We start from the raw sequence: 19,993 nt of genomic DNA, 5'->3' as shown, positions 1-19,993 counted from the left end.
CAGATTTAAAGACAAAAGTCAATTCAACCCACGAGAACAGTTGTCTTTCCTGTCTAAATTATTCAAATTGAGTATGGTAAACACATCTTAGTATATCCTAGAAATCCCCTGACATTCTGTGAAGTCCTCCTATGAAGGAATTTGATGGTGATCGGTGAGGGAAGAGGGGGAGGTTGGTATACTTCTGACAGCATTTTTGTGGATCTTCTATACAAGGAAATTTATCTAGAATGTGGGTCTGCCAATACATCCTTTACCAGTTGTCATTTTGCCACACAAGAGTGAGCTGCAGAATATTCTGAGTGATGTGCGTGTTTACTATAACAGACACTTCAGGCATATTTATAAGACTTACACGTGGTTAAGTAAATTAACAAGTAAAACATGACTTAAGTTTTAAATGATCATTGGGAAGTTACTGCTGAATGTCCTTAGGCAGGTCACTGAGTTTGTCTGAACTTGTGTTCTCATCTAGGAAAGGCTGGTGGAGTTTGGGTAAATGACTTAAGCCATCAGTGGCTTGTTATCTTGTACTCATGGTATTGATTTGTGAGAATAGTACAGACATTTTCACTTATATTTAATCTAATGGTATGTATTCATTAGAATATATGGAAGTTTTTTAGGGACTTAGAGGGTCTCTTTCCCTCTCCCCATGTGGGAGTCTGTGCTTGTTTCCCAATAAATTTCCACCTTTTCCTATACCACCTTTTGTTCATGGCTTCATTCTTCTCGTCCACCTGGACAAGAACTCGTGAAGTCACCTTTGCATACTGCCCAGAGGAAAACAAAGCATTTCATTTTAATTCCGCGTTTCACTACTGTTAAAAATTAACTGATTACATTTGTCTTGTCCCAGAATGTCATTGAGGTTGCACATACCTCTCATTGCATATCCAACTCTTACAGCACGTTACATTAAAAGGTGACAATTTAATGGAGCACTCATGATTAATCTAAAGAAAAGTTGAGTAAAATAACAAATAGCCTTTTCAGATGGTGACGATATTGTGATGGGTAAAGCAAGTTATAGGTAAAGTTTTTAGAAAGCCAGGTAACTTTGAAAGATAAGGTTGTTTTAAACATATTGAATTTATAAATTAAATTAATACAAAATTCACAACGGTCAGTTCATGTACTAGTCTTTAAAAATAATAATTTTTACTATTTTAACTCTATACAGTTGTCTTTGAGGTAGACAAAAAAATTTATGAAAACAGTACTAAAAAAGTAGGAGCAAATATACTTTTTGAAAATTACAGAAACTTTTAACAGATCTAAAAAATGAGTTAGTATTTTATGTCATTTTAAGCCAGGCTCTGTCCTAACTAAGCTCCTTACGTATTCTCGTTAAAAAATCTGTGAGGAGCAGAGAAGGAAATGAGGTACAGGAAAAGTCAGAACCATTCTTTGATACACACAATACCTGATATATGAAAAATAGTGACTAGAAGTATTCTTTTTCAAGCATATAGTCATTTCAGTTTATTTTAATAGTATGTGGAAAATCTAATTTCCATGTATCACAGTATATTTGTGGGAAAAAGCATTGGAAATTCAAATTTGAGGCCAATACACACCTATTCCCTCACACTCCCAGTTTTGGTAGCATGAATAGAGTTCTACTCTTTTTACTCCTATCACCTTTCATGTGGAGGGAGCACCTTTATTTACTCAGCTTACTATCGCTGGAGGCCTGAATAAGTTAAGAATGGAGACCCTGAGGTGTGAAGAGCCAGAAGCTCTCAAGTTTTTAGAGTTTGAAGCTTGGAGAGCTAGGGTTTTCTATGAACCTCTCTTTGGTGTCAACACCTCTGAATTTGAGATAATTTGTTTCCAGGCTGGTCTAATCATCAAACCTTCATCTTCTGCCATTTCAGGAATTGATAAGTTTCTCTCTTTATTGCTACTGCCACTCTCAGCCACAACTTCTTATAATATGTAATGTGCATGCACTCCTTTTTAGGTTTTTCTACCGCTAATGCCAATGAGACAGAAGAGTGCAAGTTCCTTCCTTCTCTGACAATACTCACACCCCCCAACCCCTACCTCCCAGACATTTTTTTCTGTCTCTCTGACCTATGGGAATACAGACTTACGAATGTGACTTTGAGGTAAATAAAAATGTTGAAGATCCATGAATACTTTTAGAAGAAATTAATATTTGTTGAATAGCTATTAAATGCCGTGCATTATTCTAGTTGCTGGGAACAGGCAATAAATTAGATAGACAAGGTCTCTACCTTATGGCCTACCTTACCAGTATAGTGAGTATGACTTTGGCTATCTTGGATATTCTATCCTAAGAGCTAAGGATTGGGGCTGCGGTGGGGTTAAAGGAACAAGGAAAAGAACACAAGTTCAAAGGAGAGTGGAGGAGTGTCCCCATCCATCCTCAGTAATAATATATGGGTTGGGACTCCTAATGTTAGGTTAATTCACTTCCTCCTGATAAAGCTAGAAATGTTTTCTAGCAATTATGGATTAAAGGCAAAGATGGCCACAGGAAGAAATGTTTCGCTTTTTTTTTCTTTGTAGATTTCAGGCAGAAATGTTTCTGAGTTTCATACAAATGTCTTAAAAATTTACATATTACAAATATTTAGTTCTTGATTTTTCTCAAAGAACAGTGTACTTTTTTTGTAGCCTTAGTTTTACAGTTAGAACTGTTAAATCATGTCTGTTAACTTCTTTCTTGATTATTTCTTTTTTTTTTAAATAAATCTTTATTCAGATTATTACAATTATTTCTCCTTTTACCCCCATAGCTCCCCTCCACCCATTTCCCACCCCACCTTCTGCCCTTACCTCTCCCCCACTGTCCTCATCCATAGGTGTATGATTTTTGTCCATTCTCTTCATGAACCCCCCATACCCCTTTCCCCCTGAGAATTATCAGTCCACTCCCTTTCTATGCCCCTGATTCTATTATATTCACCAGATTATTCTGTTCCTCAGGTTTTTAATTCACTTGATTTTTAGGTTCGCTTGTTGATAGATATGTATTTGTTGTTCATAATTTTTCTCTTTACTTTTTTCTTCTTCCTCTTCTTTAAGAATACCTTTCAGCATTTTATATAATACTGGTTTGGTGGTGATGAACTCCTTCAGCTTTTTCTTATCTGTGAAGCTCTTTATCTGCCCTTCAATTCTGAATGATAGCTTTGCTGGGTAGAGTAATCTTGGTTGTAGGTTCTTGCTATTCATCACATTGAAAATTTCTTGCCACTCCCGTCTGGCCTGCATAGTTTCTGTTGAGAGGTCAGTTGACAGTCGTATGGGTGCTCCCTTGTAGGTAATTAACTGTTTTTCTCTTGCTGCTTTTAATATTCTCTCTTTGTCTTTTGCTCTTGGCATTTTAATAATGATGTGTCTTGGTGTGGTCCTCTTTGGATTCCTTTTGTTTGGGGTTCTGTGCGCTTCCTGGACTTGTAAGTCTATTTCTTTCACCAGGTGGGGGAAGTTTTCGGTCATTATTTCTTCAAATAGGTTTTCAGTATCTTGCTCTCTCTCTTCTTCTGGCACCCCCATAATTCTGATGTTGGTACGCTTGAAGTTGTCCCAGAGGCTTCTTACCCTATCTTCAACTTTTTGGATTTATTTTTTTGCTTTTTGCTTTTTCGGTTGAGTGTTTTTTGCTTCTTTGTATTTCAATTCTTTGACTTGATTCTTGTGTTCCTCTAGTCTGTTTTTCGGTCTCTGTATAATATTTTTTATTTCAGTCAGAGTATGTTTAATTTCTAGTTGGTCCTTTTTCATATCTTCGAGGGTCTCGTTATATTTATTGGCCTTTTCTAGGATATTCTTAAAAAGCCTTATAACCGTGGTTTTGAATTCTATATCCAGTCATTTGTTTTCCTCCATTTCTTTCGTTTGTGATCTGATTCTTTGACGCTGCATTTTCACTGCTTCCCTGAGTTGGTAGGGTAAATTTGTGTGCTAGGTTTCCTATATGGCCCAGTGGGTCTGCCTCCCCAGTTAACCTGAGGTGGACACTCTTGGTGCACCCCTTTGTGGACTGTGTGTACAGCCTTGTTGTAGTTAAGTCTTGATTGTTGTTGGTATCACTGGGAGGAATTGACCTCCAGGCCAGTTGGCTGTAAGGATCAGCTGCATCTATGCTGGGAGATGTTCGGTGCTGGAGACAGCCTTATAGGATTAGACTTGCCAAATTGCAATAGCCTCTGTGCTCGGCTTGGATGGGGTGGAGTCTCAGGGCGGAGCAGACAGTCTTGGCTTCCTGGCAGCCTTGCCCTTGTGCTCACGCGCAGACCTCTGCCTTCCCCGGCTCCCGAATCTCCGCCCGAGAGTCCAGACTCCCCCCACAAGAGCGTGGGTCCCCAGTGGCTCGCCTGGAACCGGGGTTCAGTGCAGTCAGAACTGGGGCCCAGTGCGGTCAGGAGCCTCCGACTCCCTTCCACTAGGGAAAGCCTGTGGCAACCTCCGCAGCCTTTGTGCGCACTGGCACGTCGGGCCTTCAGACTTCTGCCTTCCCCAGCTCCCGAGTCTCTGCCCGAGAGTCCAGACTCCCCCCGTAAGAGCGTGGGTCCCCAGGGGCTCGCCCAGAACTGGGGTTCAGTGCAGTCAGAACTGGGGTTCAGTGCAGTCAGAACTGGGGTTCCTTCCCCCTTCCACCAGAGAAAGTCAGCCTTGCTCTCAGCCGCCTTTCCTCTCTGCGCGCACAAAGACCCTTTGCCGTACCTCCAATTCTCTGTGAGCTTTTCTCTTTCCTTCTAGTTGTAGAATTTTCACTCAGCCAGCTTTCCTTTGGTTCTGGATGGTGTCCGTTCTGTCTTTTAGTTGTAGTTTTGAAATTGTTGTGCGAGGCAGCAGTTTAGGTGTTTACCTATGCCGCCATCTTGGTTTCCTCTTTCTTGATTATTTCTGCTGTTGAATTTGAGAAACAGAATTCCATTACACCTTACACTTTTGAATTTATAAAGATACTTGGAGTTATAATTAATGATTTTCTAAGACTCTTCACAAAGAAATTCATACCTCTTGATTTGTTCTTCTGTTATAAACCTGCCCTAACCTTCACTCTTGGATTGATCACTTTTTTTAAATATTAAACTTACTGGGGGGAAATCATATAACCATGTAGATTATTTTCTGCTCAGATTTGTGGCCTATAGAGCTGGAACTTCAGGACTGCTGGACAGTCCTTAGTCAGCTGCTTCTTCCCTTCTACGAAGCAAACATTCCTGTTTTCTTAAGAGAATAAATTGCTTCATTCTCTACAAAGAAGCTTACACTTACCGATGAGAGTTCACTCTCTCAACTTCTAATTTTCCATGCCTTTCCTTCACTCTTCACTCATTTCACTGCTTTATTTTAGAGTAGGTAGTATTTCTCCTTCCTGCTCAGAGCTGATGCTTTCAGGTTCTTAGGAACTAATGTGTGTCATCTCTCCTTTTCAAACTCTTCCCTCTTCATTGGCTTCTTATTTGCAGCACTAAACCTACTCAAATATCTGTCTTAAACAAACAGACAAATCTTGCTCTGATTTGCGTCAGCCAATGGCTCCATTACTTTTTGAGAGAGTAATTAGTAGTTGCTGTCTGTACTTTCTCACTTTTTCATTCATTAATTGGTCTGAATTTTCCTACCATTTTATAAAAATAAGGTCACTAATGATCTCTTGCCAAACCAGTAGTAATTTCTCAGTTTTTTTTCGTTCTTTTCATGGGCAATATTTATTATATTTATTTGTTTCTTGAATGTTTTGGCTTTTCTGAAAAAGCTCTAGTCAGTAGATCCCTCCACGTTCACATTTTACAAAGGTATCTCAAACTGAGCATGCCCCTGTCCCCATCAGTCGCTTGCTCCAAGCCCTGCTATAAATCTCAGCTTAAATTTCTCTTCATGATTCCCGAGTCAGGTTTCATCTTTCAGGATACCACTGCATTTTAAAGCCTATCAGTTAAAGCATTATGATACAATTATTTAGTTATCTATCTGCAGTGCTGTCTTATCTATTTGTATTACTGTGTTAGGGTACTCTTACTCATTTTTGTAATTAATAAAAAATGCATTTCTGTTGACTGTTTTGTTGTATAAAGTCTCACAAAAGTAAAATCCTAAAATAATTGATATAATGTAAAGAGTTCTTATAAATATATATTCTAAAAGTAGGATTTGCAAGGGAAACTTGTAGCTTTTTGTTTCACATTCACTATTTCTATTCCTATTCCTTATGTCTGCTTTCAGCCATTACTGATTTATTATTTTCGAACAAATAGTCTCTAGGTTAATATATATCATTTATAGAAGGAATAATTGAAAGTAGATTGGTCTTTCACATCCTTTTCTCGAAATGTTTTTTTAATTAGGAATAATTTTATTATGGAGAATTTTAAAACACATCTTTGTAAATTGTGCTAGCTATGATTTCACCTTTTCCTAATTGGTCATGATTTTGGAATTAGTAAAACGTAGACAATTCAGTTTAATCTAAATTGGTGTGCCAGTGAAATTGTTTACTTTCTTGGTGTATCCCACGCTCCCTTTGCCATATATTTTTTAATATAATTTATTTTACCCAAAATATTGTTTTAACATGTAATAAATATTAAAATTTGGGGTTATTTTATATTTTTTTTGTACTAAGTCTTCAAAATCCAGAGTACGTCTCATCTTAGTGGGTCTAGCCATGTTTCAGGTACTCCATAGGTACTTGTGGCTAATGGCTTCTGAACGGACAATATAGTCATAGATAGAATACATTGGCCTTTTGTTGAGGATCCACCTTTTATCTAATCTAAGTCCATGTAGCTGTGGAGCTGGCTCCACTTCCAGTTTCCTAGGGACAGGTCACTCAGATCCTTTCAGTTCTCCTGTCCAGAGTTTGAGACTTTTCCTAAGATTTCACATATAGAATGATGTCATAACTGTGAGATGTGAGCCTAAGAATAAGAAGGGTCTGTTGCTGCAGCAACCACCTGAGGCAGTATGGGTTCTGAGGATACAGCCAGCACTGAGAAATGGAGAGAGGGACTCTTGCCATAAAATTTTTGAAAGCTCTATTTTACTCCTTACTTCAAGGAACATGTTTAGAAGATTGATATTCTTTTTTGTTCAAGCCAGTGTGCATTGGGTTGTAGAATATCCAAGTTTGACTAAAACATGGATGAGAGGTATAGATTAGGAGGGCCATCTTAAAATAGCCTGTCTTAGAATGTCCCAGTAGCACCATGTTATTCTGGAGTTGATGATTGGAAGTTGACCAAGTAGAAGTCAGGTCAAGTTTATTCCCAATCCTCAAATGTTTGGCTTGACTTCTTGTCAAGGGTTGTTCAGATCTTTTGGTGGGCAGATATTGAAGGATTCAACCTAATTACAGTGAACAATAATGAATGTATCATGTACTACTCTGTGCTGCGCCAGCACAGCCAAGGGTTCTGCGAGCCTGAGGGGGAGGGTGGGCGAAGGATGAAGAAAAGACAAAGTAAGCTGGGTCTAGGTGGATCTTCTGTGGGTGACTGAGACCCTAGAGCAGATCCAGACTGCAAGTGGTGCTTTTATTTTATAGTCAGAGGTAAACAAGGTAATTTACAATGTTCTTGTAAGTTTCACTTGTTTTGGCAGCACTTGCTGCACCTCCCACAGCCCATTAGCTACCCAGGAAAGATCTAGGGAGCAGCCACAAGATCAAGCTTAATTATGCTAAGAGGGCTTTGCCAGCAGGTCAGTCCCAGGCTTAACCCTATAACCGCTCTCTACACTACTCAACGAAGGGGATCAGAAATGCAAGTAGCACAATAATTTATTTCCCGTGGGTTGTTCTCATTGCATTTTATTGCTTTGCCTATGAGGATAGAGTTTAATGTGACTAGCTTTTACTGAATTTCAAATCGTGTGTATTTTGACGGCTTATAACTATTCTGTAATTTTTTCTTTTGTAAGTAAAAAGTATAATTAGCTTACCATAATTGTTGAAATAATGCTAATCTATGTGAATAAGAAAAAATTTCCCATTTTCTGTTGCGACTTTTTGCCCAACACAGTGTTATCAGCCTGTTGTATCCTTCTAGACCTTCTATGCTCAAGAATGGAAATTGAGGCCTGGCCTGTTTGGTTCAGTGGATAGAGTGTTGGCCCTCGGACTGAATGGTCCTGGGTTCGATTGGGGTCAAGGACGTACGTTGGTTGCAGGCTCGGTTCCCCACATGCTGGAGGCAGCCAGACGATATGTCTCTCTCACATCTCTGTCTCTTTGTCTCCCTCTCTCTCTGTCTCTCTTTCTCTCTCTCTCTCTCTCTCTTCCTCCCTCCCTTCCACTCGGGTAAGCCAAGCAGAGACACAGAGTCCAACACAGGCACAGAGTTCATTGGAGTCTGAGAGAGTTCCACAGGCCCCGGGACACAGAAATAGAGACAAAAACAGAGGCATAGGAAGTCCCACAGACACACAGAATCTGACTGACTGACTGACAGACAGACAGACACATACACACATAATACTCTGATTATCTTAAAAATCTTATCTTCCACCTATTCATTCTCACCTCTTGAAACCCTGGCAACCACTGAATTTTTTATTGTCTCCATAGTTTTGCCTTTTCCAGAATGTCATATAGTTGGAAACGTACAGTATGTAACCTTTTCAGGTTGACTTCTTTCACTTATTAATATGCATGTAAGTTTGCTCCATGGATTTTCATGCCTTCATACATCATTTCTTTTTAGTGCTGATTAATGTTCCATTGTCTCAATGTACCACAGTTTATTTTTCTCTTTATTTTGGCCACTTTCAAATTTTGATGATTGTGAGTAAAGGCGTTAATAAACATCCATGTGCAGGTTTCTGGGTAGACCATAAGTTTTCAGCTACTTTTGATAAATACCAAGGAGTGTGATTGCTGGATCATATGGTAAGAATATGTTGGATTTTGTAAGAAACTTTTACACTGTTTTCAGTGGCTGTATCATTTTGTATTCACACAAGCAATGAATGGTGGTCCAAATCCTTATCAGCTCTTGGTATTAACAGTGTTTCAGATTTTTGCCATTCTGATGTATATATGATTTCCCATTATTGTTTTAATTTGCCATTCTCTAATGAAATATTTTGAGAATACTTTCATATGCTTATGTGGGATGTGTCCATTTTCTTTGTGGGATGTATCTCTTCATATATTTTGCCCACTTTTTAATTGGGCTGTTTGTTTACTTATTGTTGATTTTTAAGACTTCTTTGCATATGTTGGATACTTTTTTTAAAAAGATATATGTTTTATAAAGATTTTATCCCAGTCTGTGGTTTGTCATTTCATCCTCCTAACAGTGTCTTTCTCAGAGCTGACGTTTTCTTTTTTTTTTTTTTTTTTTTTTTTTTTAAATATATTTTATTGATATTTCACAGAGAGGAAGGGAGAGGGATAGAGAGCTAGAAACATCGATGAGAGAGAAACATCGATCAGCTGCCTCCTGCACACCTCCCACTGAGGATGTGCCTGCAACCAAGGTACATGCCCTTGACCGGAATCGAACCCGGGACCTTTCAGTCCGCAGGCCGACGCTCTATCCACTGAGCCAAACCGGTTTCGGCACTGACGTTTTCATTTTAATGAAGTCCATCTTCTTACACAAAAAGACCGTTTCTTCTTTACAGGTTGTGATTTTGGTGGTGTATCTACCAAGTCATCACCAAATCTATGTTCACCTACATTTTCTCCTGTGTTCCCTTCTAGGAGTTTTACTGTTTTGTATTTTACCCTTAGGTCTATGTAAGGTCTGTATCTAGAATCTTTGTGTGTGTGTGTGTGTGGGGGGGGGGTTTGTTTTTATATCTGTGTTTACTTGTTCCAGCAGCATTTGTTGAAAAGACCACCTTTTTGCTAGTGAAGTGTTTTTGCTCTATTATCTAAGATCTGTTGACTCTTTGTAAAGGTCTATTTTGTGAACTTTCTGTTTTGTTTCATTGACCTACTTATCTGTTCTTTTGCTAATACTACAATACTAGTATTGATTATTGTAGCTTTATAGTGAGTCTTGAAGTCAAATAGTAACAGCCCTCTAACTTCATTCTCCTTTAATACTGTATTCAATATTGTGTTGGCTATTCAGATCTTTATTATTTTTTTATTCTTTTTTATATTAAATACTAGAGGCCCAGTGCATGGATTCATGCACCAGTGGGGTCCCTCAGCCTGGCCTGCGGGGATCGGGCTGAAACCTACAGTCCGATATCCCCTGAGGGATGTAGTAGTGCCGGAAGCGGCAGGTGGCCGGGGAGGAGCCCAAGCCCGGGCCAGGCACCTACCACTGCCAAGGCGGGAGAGGCTTGCACCACTGCAGCTGCACTCGCCAGCCATGAGCCCGGTGTCTGGTGCCCAATGGTCAGCTGAGTGGCGCTCCCACTGTTGGGAGTGTACTGACCAGCAGAGGACAGCTCCTGCGTTGAGCGTCTGCCCCCTGGTGGTCAGGGCGCGTCTAGCGACGGGTCATTCGGTCGCTTGGTTGCTTAGGTTTTTATATATATAGAGATGTTGGGATGACATTGGTTAATAGGATCATATAGGTTAGGTTTCAGGTGTGGATTTCTACGTTATAAGATCTTTATATTGCACTGTGTGCCCACCACCCAAAGTCAGATCATCTCCCGTTACCATTTACTAATCTCCTTTTATCCCCTACCCTCTGGCAACCACCACACTGTTGTTTGTGTCCATGAGTTTCAATTCTATATCCCAAATATGAGTGAAATCATTTGGTTCTTAGCTATTTCTGCCTAACTTATTTCACTTAGCATAATGTTCTCAAGGTCCATCCATGTTCTTGCAAATGGCAGTATTTTGTATTTTCTGTGGCTGAGTAGTAGTCAATTGTATATATGTACCACATCTTCTTTATCCAATCCTCTATCAAAGGACACGTTGGTTGTCTCCATGTCTTGGCACTGAATAATGCTGAGGTGAGCATAGGGGTGCATATGTGTTTTTTTTGCGAATACATGTTTTTGAGTTGTTGGTGTACATACCCAGGAGAGGGATTGCTGGGTCATGTGGTAGCTCTGTTCTTAATTTTTTGAGGAATCACCAGATTGTTTTTTTTTTTTTTTTAAATATATTTTATTGATATTTTACAGACAGGAAGGGAGAGGGATAGAGAGCCAGAAACATCGATGAGAGAGAAACATCGATCAGCTGCCTCCTGCACACCTCCCACTGGGGATGTGCCCGCAACCAAGGCACGTGCCCTTGACCGGAATCGAACCCGGGACCCTTCAGTCCGCAGGCCGACGCTCTATCCACTGAGCCAAACCGGTTTCGGCCACCAGATTGTTTTTCATAGTGGCCATACTGGTCTACATTCCCACCAGTAGTGAATGAAGGTTCCCTTTTTTCCACAACTTCTCTACTTGTTACTGTCTTGTTGATAATAGCCATTCCAACAGGTGTGAGATGATATCTCACTGTAGTTTTGATTTGCATTTCCTAATTGCTAGTGAGGTTGAACATCTTTTTATTTATCTGTTGGCTGTTTGTATGTCTTCTTGGGAGAGGTGTCTGTTCATGTACTCTGCCCATTTTTTAATTGGGTTGTTTGTTTCATATTGAGTTTTATGTGTTCTTTATATAGTTTGAATATTAAATCTTTGTCGAAGCTATTGTTTACAGATATATCCCATTCAATCTGCTGCCTATGTTTTGTTGGTTTCTTTTGCTGTGCAGAAGCTTTTTAGATTGATATGTCCCATTCATTTATTTTTGCCTTTTTTTACTTGCCTTTGGAGTCAAGTTCATAAAATGTTCTTTATGACCAAGGTCATAAGTTTAGTACCTATGTTTTCTTTTTTGTAATTTATTGTTTCAGATCTTGTGTTTAGCTTTGATCCATTTTGAGTTAATTTTTGCACTAGAGGACAAACTGTAATCCAGTTTCATTCTTTTGCATGTGGCTTTCCAATTTTCCCAGCACCATTTATTGAAGAGGCTTTCTTTACTCCATTGTGTGCTACTGGCTCCTTTGTCAAAAGTTTATCTATATACATGTGGTTTCATATCTGGGTTCCCAATTATGTCTCATTGATCTGTGTGTCTATTTTTCTGCCAATATCATGCTGTTTTGATTATCATAGCTCTATAGCGTAATTTGAAATCAGGTAGTGCAGTGGTCGGCAAACTCATTAGTCAACAGAGCCAAATATCTACAGTACAACAATTGAAATTTCTTTTGAGAACCGAAAACCGACTTCTGTGCATGGGCCACGAAGTTTCAATCGCACTGTACATGCGTGCCCGCACGTGGTATTTTGTGGAAGAGCCACACTCAAGGGGCCAGAGAGCCGCATGTGGCTCGCGAGCCACAGTTTGCCGACCACTGAGGTAGTGTGATACCTCCGGCTTTGTTCTTTTTTCTCAGGATACTTTGGTTATTCAGGGTCTTTCGCAGTTCCATACAAAACTGATGATTTTTTGTTTTATTTCTTTAAAAACTGTCATTTGGATTTTGATGGGGGTGCATTAAATGTGTATGTTGCTTTGGCTAATGGGGCCATTTTAACTATGTTGGTTCTTCCAGTTCATGAAATTGGAATGTCTTTCCATTTCTTTGTGTCTTTTTCAATCTCCCTTAATAATGCCGTGTAGTTTTCAGTATATAGGTCCTTCAAATTCTTTAAGTTTATTCCTAGGTATTTTATTTTTGTGTCAATTGCAAAAGGAATGATTTTCGTTCCTTTTTTTTTAATCTTTATTGTTGAGAAGATTACAAATGTCCCCGTTTTTTCCCCCCATTGTCCCCTGCCACCCAGTTCCTGCCCTGCCCCAGGCTTAACCACCCTATTGTCTCTATCCATAGGTAATGCATATAAGCATAAAGATCTTTGGTTAATCTCTTCCCACCCCTCAACTCCTTCCCTTGGAGATTTGTCAGTCTCTTATAGGTTTCCATGCCTCTGATTATATTTTATTCATCATTTTATTTTGTTCATTAGATTTCTTATTTATTTTGATTTTTAGATTCAATTGTTGATACGTATTTATTGCCTTTTTTCATTTTTTTTCTTCTTTTTTTTTTTAAAAATATATTTTTATTGATTTCACAAAGGAAGGGAGAGGGACAGAGAGATAGAAACATCAGTGATGAGAGAGAATCATTGATTGGTTGCCTCCCGCACGCCCCCCACTGGGGATCAAAACGGCAACCCGGGAATGTGCCCTTGACCAGAATCGAACCCGGGACCCTTCAGTCCACAGGCCAATGCTCTATCCACTGAGCCAAACCAGCCAGGGCCTCCTTCTTCTTCTCAAAGAATACCCTTCAACATTTAATGTAATACTAGTTTGGTGGTGATGAACTCCTTTAGCTTTTTCTTGTCTGTGAAGCTCTTTATCTGACCCTCAATTCTAAATGATAGCTTTGCTGGGTAGAGTAATCTTGGTTGTAGGTCCTTACTATTCATAGTTCTTGCCACTCTCTTCTGGCCTGTAAAGTTTCTCTTGAGAAATCAGCTGACAATCATGGGCACTCCCTTGTAGGTAACTAACTGCTTCTCTCTTGCTGCTTTTTAAAAATTCTCTTTGTCTTCAGCCCTTGGCATTTTAATTATGATGTGTCTTGGTGTGGGCCTCTTTGGGTTTTTTCTTGTTTGGTACTATCTGTGCTTCCTGGACTTGTAAGTCTATTTCTTTCACCAGATAGAGGAAGTTTTCTGTCATTATTTCTTCATATAGTTATTCAATATCTTGCTCGCTCTCTCTTCTCCTTCTGGTACCCCCATGATGTGAATGTTGGTATGCTTGAATTTGTCCCAGAGGCTCCTTACACTCTTCATATTTTTGGATTCTGTTTTCTTTTTCTCTTCTGCTTGGTGATTGTTTGCTTCCTCATATCCCAAATCATTGATTTCTTTATTTCAGTTAGTGTATGCTTAATTTCTGACTGGTCCTTTTTCATGTCTTTGAAATTCATACTTAGATCCTTGAAAGTCTCACTAAGTCCTTTGAAGCTCTCATTAAGTCCCTTGAAGCTCTCATTAAGATCCTTGAATAACCTTATAATCATTGTTTTGAATGTTGTCTAATGGTTTGCTTGCTTGCATTTCTTTCATTTGTGACGTGTTTTTTTGCCTCCACATTTTTGTTGCTTCCTTGTGTTTGTTTCTATGTATTAGGTAGAGCTGCTGTGTCTCCTGGAATTGGTAGAGTGGCCTTGTGTATTAGGTGTCCTGTAGGGCCCAGTGGCTCAACCTCCCCAGTCACCTGAGCTGGGCACTCTAGGTGAGTCCCTGTGTGGGTGGTGTGCACAGTCTTGTTGTAGTTGAGCCCTGATTGCTGTTGGCGTCATTGGGAGGAACTCAGGTCTAGACCAATTGGCTGTGAGGACCAGCTATGATTACAGTGGAAGAGCTGCTGTGCAGGAGACACCCCTATGGAGCAGGAGTTGCTTCAGTGGGGCTTTGTTGCTAGTTGAATCTGCCCCTTGAGTGTGTCGCTTGTGGATATATAGAGTTGTAATCTGGCATGGTCTGAAGCTGTCCACTGAATTAAAATGGCTCTGGGACCTCTGGGAAGTGCAAAGTCAGCCACTGCTTGGGGCCACCCATCAGGAGCTACAGAGAGGTCTGTAGAGGGCTGCTCTTTGTATTGGGCTTGGAAGTGCCCAGGTGAGGCCCTGCTGTAAAGCAAGGCAAGCTGGTGCTAGTGCCAGGTCTTGAGCCTTTTACTGATAGGTTTGGGGCAACCTGATGCCAGCTGCTGCTTGTCTGAGAGATTTTAGCAAAGTCTGAAGCCTGAAGCAGGACAGGCTATTAATAAGGAAAAGCCACTGCAAACAACTTGGGTGGGGCTGCAAATTGGATGGAGTGGGGTCTCAGGGAATCTCCAGGGCAGAGCAAACAGTGTGAGCCAGTCTGATGGAAACTCAGATATGGCTGCCAGTCAGCTCTGGGACAGGGGAGGTCTCAGCATAGGAACAATAATCCCTGTGAGCACCACTGTCTGGGAGAAAGCCACCCCTGAGTTCCTTCCCTGTTGCCAGACAGTCCAGTTCCTCCCCTTATGTCCACTGAATTAAAGTGGATTCCCCAAAGCCACTGCCCGGCACTGGAGCTCAGAGGAAGTGGGACTGTGTAACTTTGTAAGTCAGCCCTTTAAGAGGAGCTGTATGGGTCTCCAGCAGCCTCCATTGTCACTCAGCCACAATCCCTGCCGGTGTTTACAGCCTGAAGTTAAGGAGACTTCTCTTCCAAACTTGGGAATCCTGGGCTGGGGGGTTTGGTGTGGGGCTGGGATCCTTGCTTCTCATGGGAGGCTTCTGCAGTGGAGGTATCACCCTCCCAGACACCCCAATTAAGAAAATATGCACATATGAGTGTCAGACCAGCCCGTTCTGTGGCTCTGCCCCTCCTACCAGTCTTGATGAAATTTGTTCTTTAGTTGTAGGACTTCAATTCAGCCAGCTTTCCAGCGGTTCTGAATGATGGTTGTTCTGTATGTTAGTTGTAATTTTGATGTGGTTTTGGGAGGCAGCGAGTACTGACGATTACCTACGCCACCATCTTGGTTCTCTTATTTCTTTCTTTGACGTTTCATTGTTAACATGTAGGAAAGCAGTGGATTTTTGTACATTGATTTTGTATCCTGTGACGTTACTGTATTTTTTCATTGTTTCTAGTAGTTTTGTGTGTTTTTTTTGCTGGGATCTTTAGGGTTTTCTATATACAGAACCATGTTATCTGCAAAAAGTAACATTTTTATTTCTTCCTGGATGCCTTTTATTTATTTCTCTGGCCTGTGGGGATTGGGCCAAAACCAGCAGTCCAACATCCCCTGAGAGGGTGCAGGCCAGGCTGAGGGACCCCACCGGTGCACAAATCTGTTAACATATAGGAAAGCAGTGGATTTTTGTACATTGCTTTTGTATCCTGATACGTTACTGCACAAATCTATGCACTGGGCCTCTAGTATGCCTATAAGATAGTTGGTTAATTTCTTCCTGCCCTCCCCCCTCCTCCCTTTCCTCTGAGATTCATCAGTCTGTTCCATGTTTCCATGCCTGTGGTTTCCGCTCCTGCGTTGAGCATCTGCCCCCTGGTGGTCAGTGTGCGTCATAGCTACTGGTCAGACAGTCGCTTAGGCTTTTATATATATATATATATATATATATAGGTGGTCTTTATTATGTTGAGGTACTTTCCCTCTGTTCCTATTTTATTTATTAGTGCTTTAATCATAAATGGATGTTTATCTTATCAAAAGCTTTTTTGCATTTATTAGTAAGATCATATGATTTTTATTTTATTTATTTATTTATTTTTTGGTTAATTTTTATCTGAGGATATTTTTTAAAAAAAATGTTTTTTATTGATTTCAGAGAGGAAGGGACAGGGAGAGACAGATAGAAACATCAGTGCTGAGAGGAAATCATTGATTGGCTGCCTCCTGCATGTCCCCTACTGGGGATCAAGCTTGCAACTTGGGCATGTGCCCTTGACTGGAATCAAACCTGGGACCCTTTAGTCTGCAGCCGATGCTCTATTCACTGAGTCAAACCGGCTAGGGCTCCATTGATTTTAGAGAGAGTAGAAGGGAAGGATGTGAAGGGGGTGGAGAGGGAAAGAGAGAGAAACATCAACGTGTGTGAGAGAGAGAGACACATCGATAGTTTGCCTCTGCATGTGCCCCGACCAGGGCCGGGGATTGAAACTGCGACCCAGGTATGTGCCCTTGACTGCTAATCGAATGGGTGACCCTTTGGTACATGGGCCAGTGCTTTAACCACTTAGCCACGCCAGCCAGAGCAAGATCATATGAGTTTTATTTGTGCTTTTGTTGATGTTGTGTATTATATTGATTGACTTGTGTATGCTGAATCATCCTTGTGCTCCTAGAACGAACCCCATTTGATCACAATATATTAATTTTTTGTTGTATTGTTGTATTTGATTTGCTAGTATTTTGTTTAGGGTTTTTATATCTGTAGGTAGTTTTCCTTTTTTGTGTTATCCCTGCCAGGTTTTGGTATGAGGGTATGTTGGCTCATAAAATGTGTTAGGAAGTATTGCCTCTTCAATTTTTTGGAAGAGTTTGAGAAAGATAGGTTTTAAATTTTCTTTGAACATTTGGTAGAATTTGCTGGTGAAGCCATCTGGTCCTGGACTTTTATTTTTTGGGACCTTTTTTATAGTTGTTTCAATTACTTCACTGTTGATTGGTCTATTTAGATTTTCCAGTTCTTCATGATTTAGTTTAGGAAGGTTATACATTTCTAGGAACTTACACATTTCTTCTAAGTTATTGAATTTGGTGGCATTATTTCCTTCCTTCCGTTGTCTTTGGGTTGCTTTTGTTTTTCTTTTTCTAGTTCTTTAAGATGTAATGTTAGATTGTTTAATTGAGATTTCTCTTATTTCTTGACATAGCCTTGCAATGATATAAACTTCCCTATTATTACTGCTTTCGCTGCATCCCATAAGTCTTGATATGTTGTATTGTCATTTTCATTTGTCACTGTAGGTCTTTTTTTAAAAAAATATATTTTATTGATTTTAGAGAGGAAGGAAGAGGGAGAGAGAGAGAGAAACATCAATGATGAGAGAGATTCATCGATTGGCTGCCTCCTGCACACCCCCTACTGGGGATCAAACCCGCAACCCAGGCATGTGCCCCCGGCCGGAATCGAACCTGGGACCCTTCAATCCACAGGCTGATGCTCTACCCATTGAGCCAAACCAGTTAGGGCCACTGTATGTCTTTTGAACCCACTTTATTTCTTCTGTGACCCAGTCATTTTTTAGTAGTATGTTGTTTAATCTCGACATATTTGTGGATTTCTTTACTTCCTTTTTGCAGTTTATTTCTAATTTCAAAGCATTGTGATCAGAGAATATGCTTGGTGTAATTTCATCCTTAAATTTATTGAGGCCAGTTTTATAACCTAACATATGGCCTATCCTTGGAAATGTTCCATGTTCAATAGAGATGAATGTATAATCTGATGAAAGGTTCTGTAAATGTCAATTATGTCAATTCTAATGTGTCATTGAGCTTTTTTGTTTAGAGAGTCATTTTCCACCCTTTCACTTTGAATCTGCCTTTGTCTTTGCAGCTTAGATATTTCTTTTGAAGGCAGTTTTGTTTTTATACACTCTGCTACTCTGTGCCTCTTTATTGGTGAATTCATTTCATTTACGTTTAGGGTAATTATTGATGTTCTAGAGGCCTGGTTGGGTCCCTCGGCCTGGCCTGCACCCTTGCAATCTGGGACCCCTCGGGGGATGTCAGAGAGCTGGTTTCAGCCCGATCCCTGCAGGCCAGGCCGAGGGACCCCACTAGTGCATCAGGCCTCTAGTATGCATATATATAAGATCTTTGGTTAATCTCTTCCCGCCCTCCCCCCCTCCCCTCTGAGATTCATCAGTCTGTTCCATGTTTCCATGCCTGTGGTTTCCGCTCCTGCGTTGAGTGTCTGCCCCTTTGGTTTATTCACGGTTGTTCAGCTTTAGCTGCTTCAATTCTGGGTCTCTCAGATGTGCTTCTATATTGAGCAGGGAATAATTTGTTATAGTTGATTACCTTCTTGAAGATTCAGGGGGAGAGGCGGAGGGGATCTCTCATGCTGCCATTCCTAGAAGCAAATATTATTGATGAAAACACCTCAAAATTTACAACTAATTGACAGCAAATGCTTATATTAAAATCAAATCTAAATTGCGTTGTTGTTTGTAGTGAAGGAAATACTTCTTGCCGGCTACAAATGTTTCACATTTTACAAGGATGCTATATCTTATCTTCAGTAACAGCTTCTATAAGCCAGCCACAAGGTTATTGCAACATCCACCTCACTACCTATTCAAGGTCTTTATATGAACTTTTTCAGTTTGTCAATACCCACAAAATAACTTGCTGGGATTGTGTTAAAAATCTAAGGACTTATATGCATGCATATAAGAATAACCAATGGATGCAAAACATTGGGGGGTGAGGGCATGTATGGGAGTGGGGTGGGGGGGCAATGGTAAGCTATGTACACATATAATACCTTAATAAAAAAAATTGCCTTAAAAAAAACTATTCATCTATTTGGGAAGAACTGACATCTTGACAATTTGAGTCTTTTCCCATGTACATGGAATATTTCTACTGATTTAGAGCTTGGTTTCATCAGAATTTTGTGGTGGTTCTTATATAGCTCTTGTATATATTTTGTTAGATTTATACCTGGTGCTTTTTTTTTTCTGCTAAGGTAAATGATGTAATGTTTTTAAATTCAGATTCCAGTTGTTCATTGCCAGTATGTGGGAAAGCAATTACCTTTTGCATATTATCTTTGTACTTTGCAATCTTATTGTAATAGCTTATTAGTTCCAGGACTTTTTTGTTGACTCTGAGATTTTGTACATAGACAATTGTGTGATTTGTGAACAAAAGCATTTCGTTTCTTCCTTGCTAATCTATACATCTTTTACTTTCTTTACTTGACTTACTGCATTAGCTAGGTTTTACAGTACTATGATGAATAGAAGTGGTGAGAGGGGATATCCTTGGCTCGTTGATATTATTGGAAGTTCTCTCACCATTAAAAACGATGTTAGCTGTAGGTTGCAGATATTCTTTATCAAGTTCAGGAAGTTCTCCTTCTTAGTTTTTGTGTGTGTCGGGGGGCGGGGGGAGAATTTTTTTTTTTTAAATTCATGAATGGTTGCAAATTTTTTCAAATACTTTTTTGCATTTATTGCTATGATCATATATGTGTTGTTGTTGTTTTTTGTTCTTGTTTAATGTAATGGCTTATATTAATTGAATTTTGCCTTGCATACTTGGAATGACTCTCACTTGTCATGGTTTATAATTCTTTTTATACATTGTTGGATACAGTTTGTTTATATTTTGTTGAGGATTTTTACATATATGTTCATGAGAGACTGCTTTTTAGTTTAACATTCTTGTAATGTCTTTGTGTGATTTTGGTATTAAAATAATGCTGGCCTCATAGAATGAGTTGGGAAGTGGTCTCCTTGTATTTTCTGGAAGAGATTGTAGAGAATT

At 39.8% G+C, this 19,993-nt stretch overlaps 1 protein-coding gene across 4 annotated transcripts in view; it reads left to right on the top strand.

Moving 5' to 3' along the window:
• The window catches only part of CDK13 (cyclin dependent kinase 13), a 122,359-nt gene that overhangs the window by 45,493 nt on the left and 56,873 nt on the right, over positions 1–19,993 (top strand). The window lies entirely within an intron of this gene.

This window comes from Plecotus auritus, assembly GCF_963455305.1.
Source record: "Plecotus auritus genome assembly, chromosome: 4".
Taxonomy (NCBI): domain Eukaryota; kingdom Metazoa; phylum Chordata; class Mammalia; order Chiroptera; family Vespertilionidae; genus Plecotus; species Plecotus auritus.
This window is presented reverse-complemented; position numbering and strand designations above follow the sequence as displayed.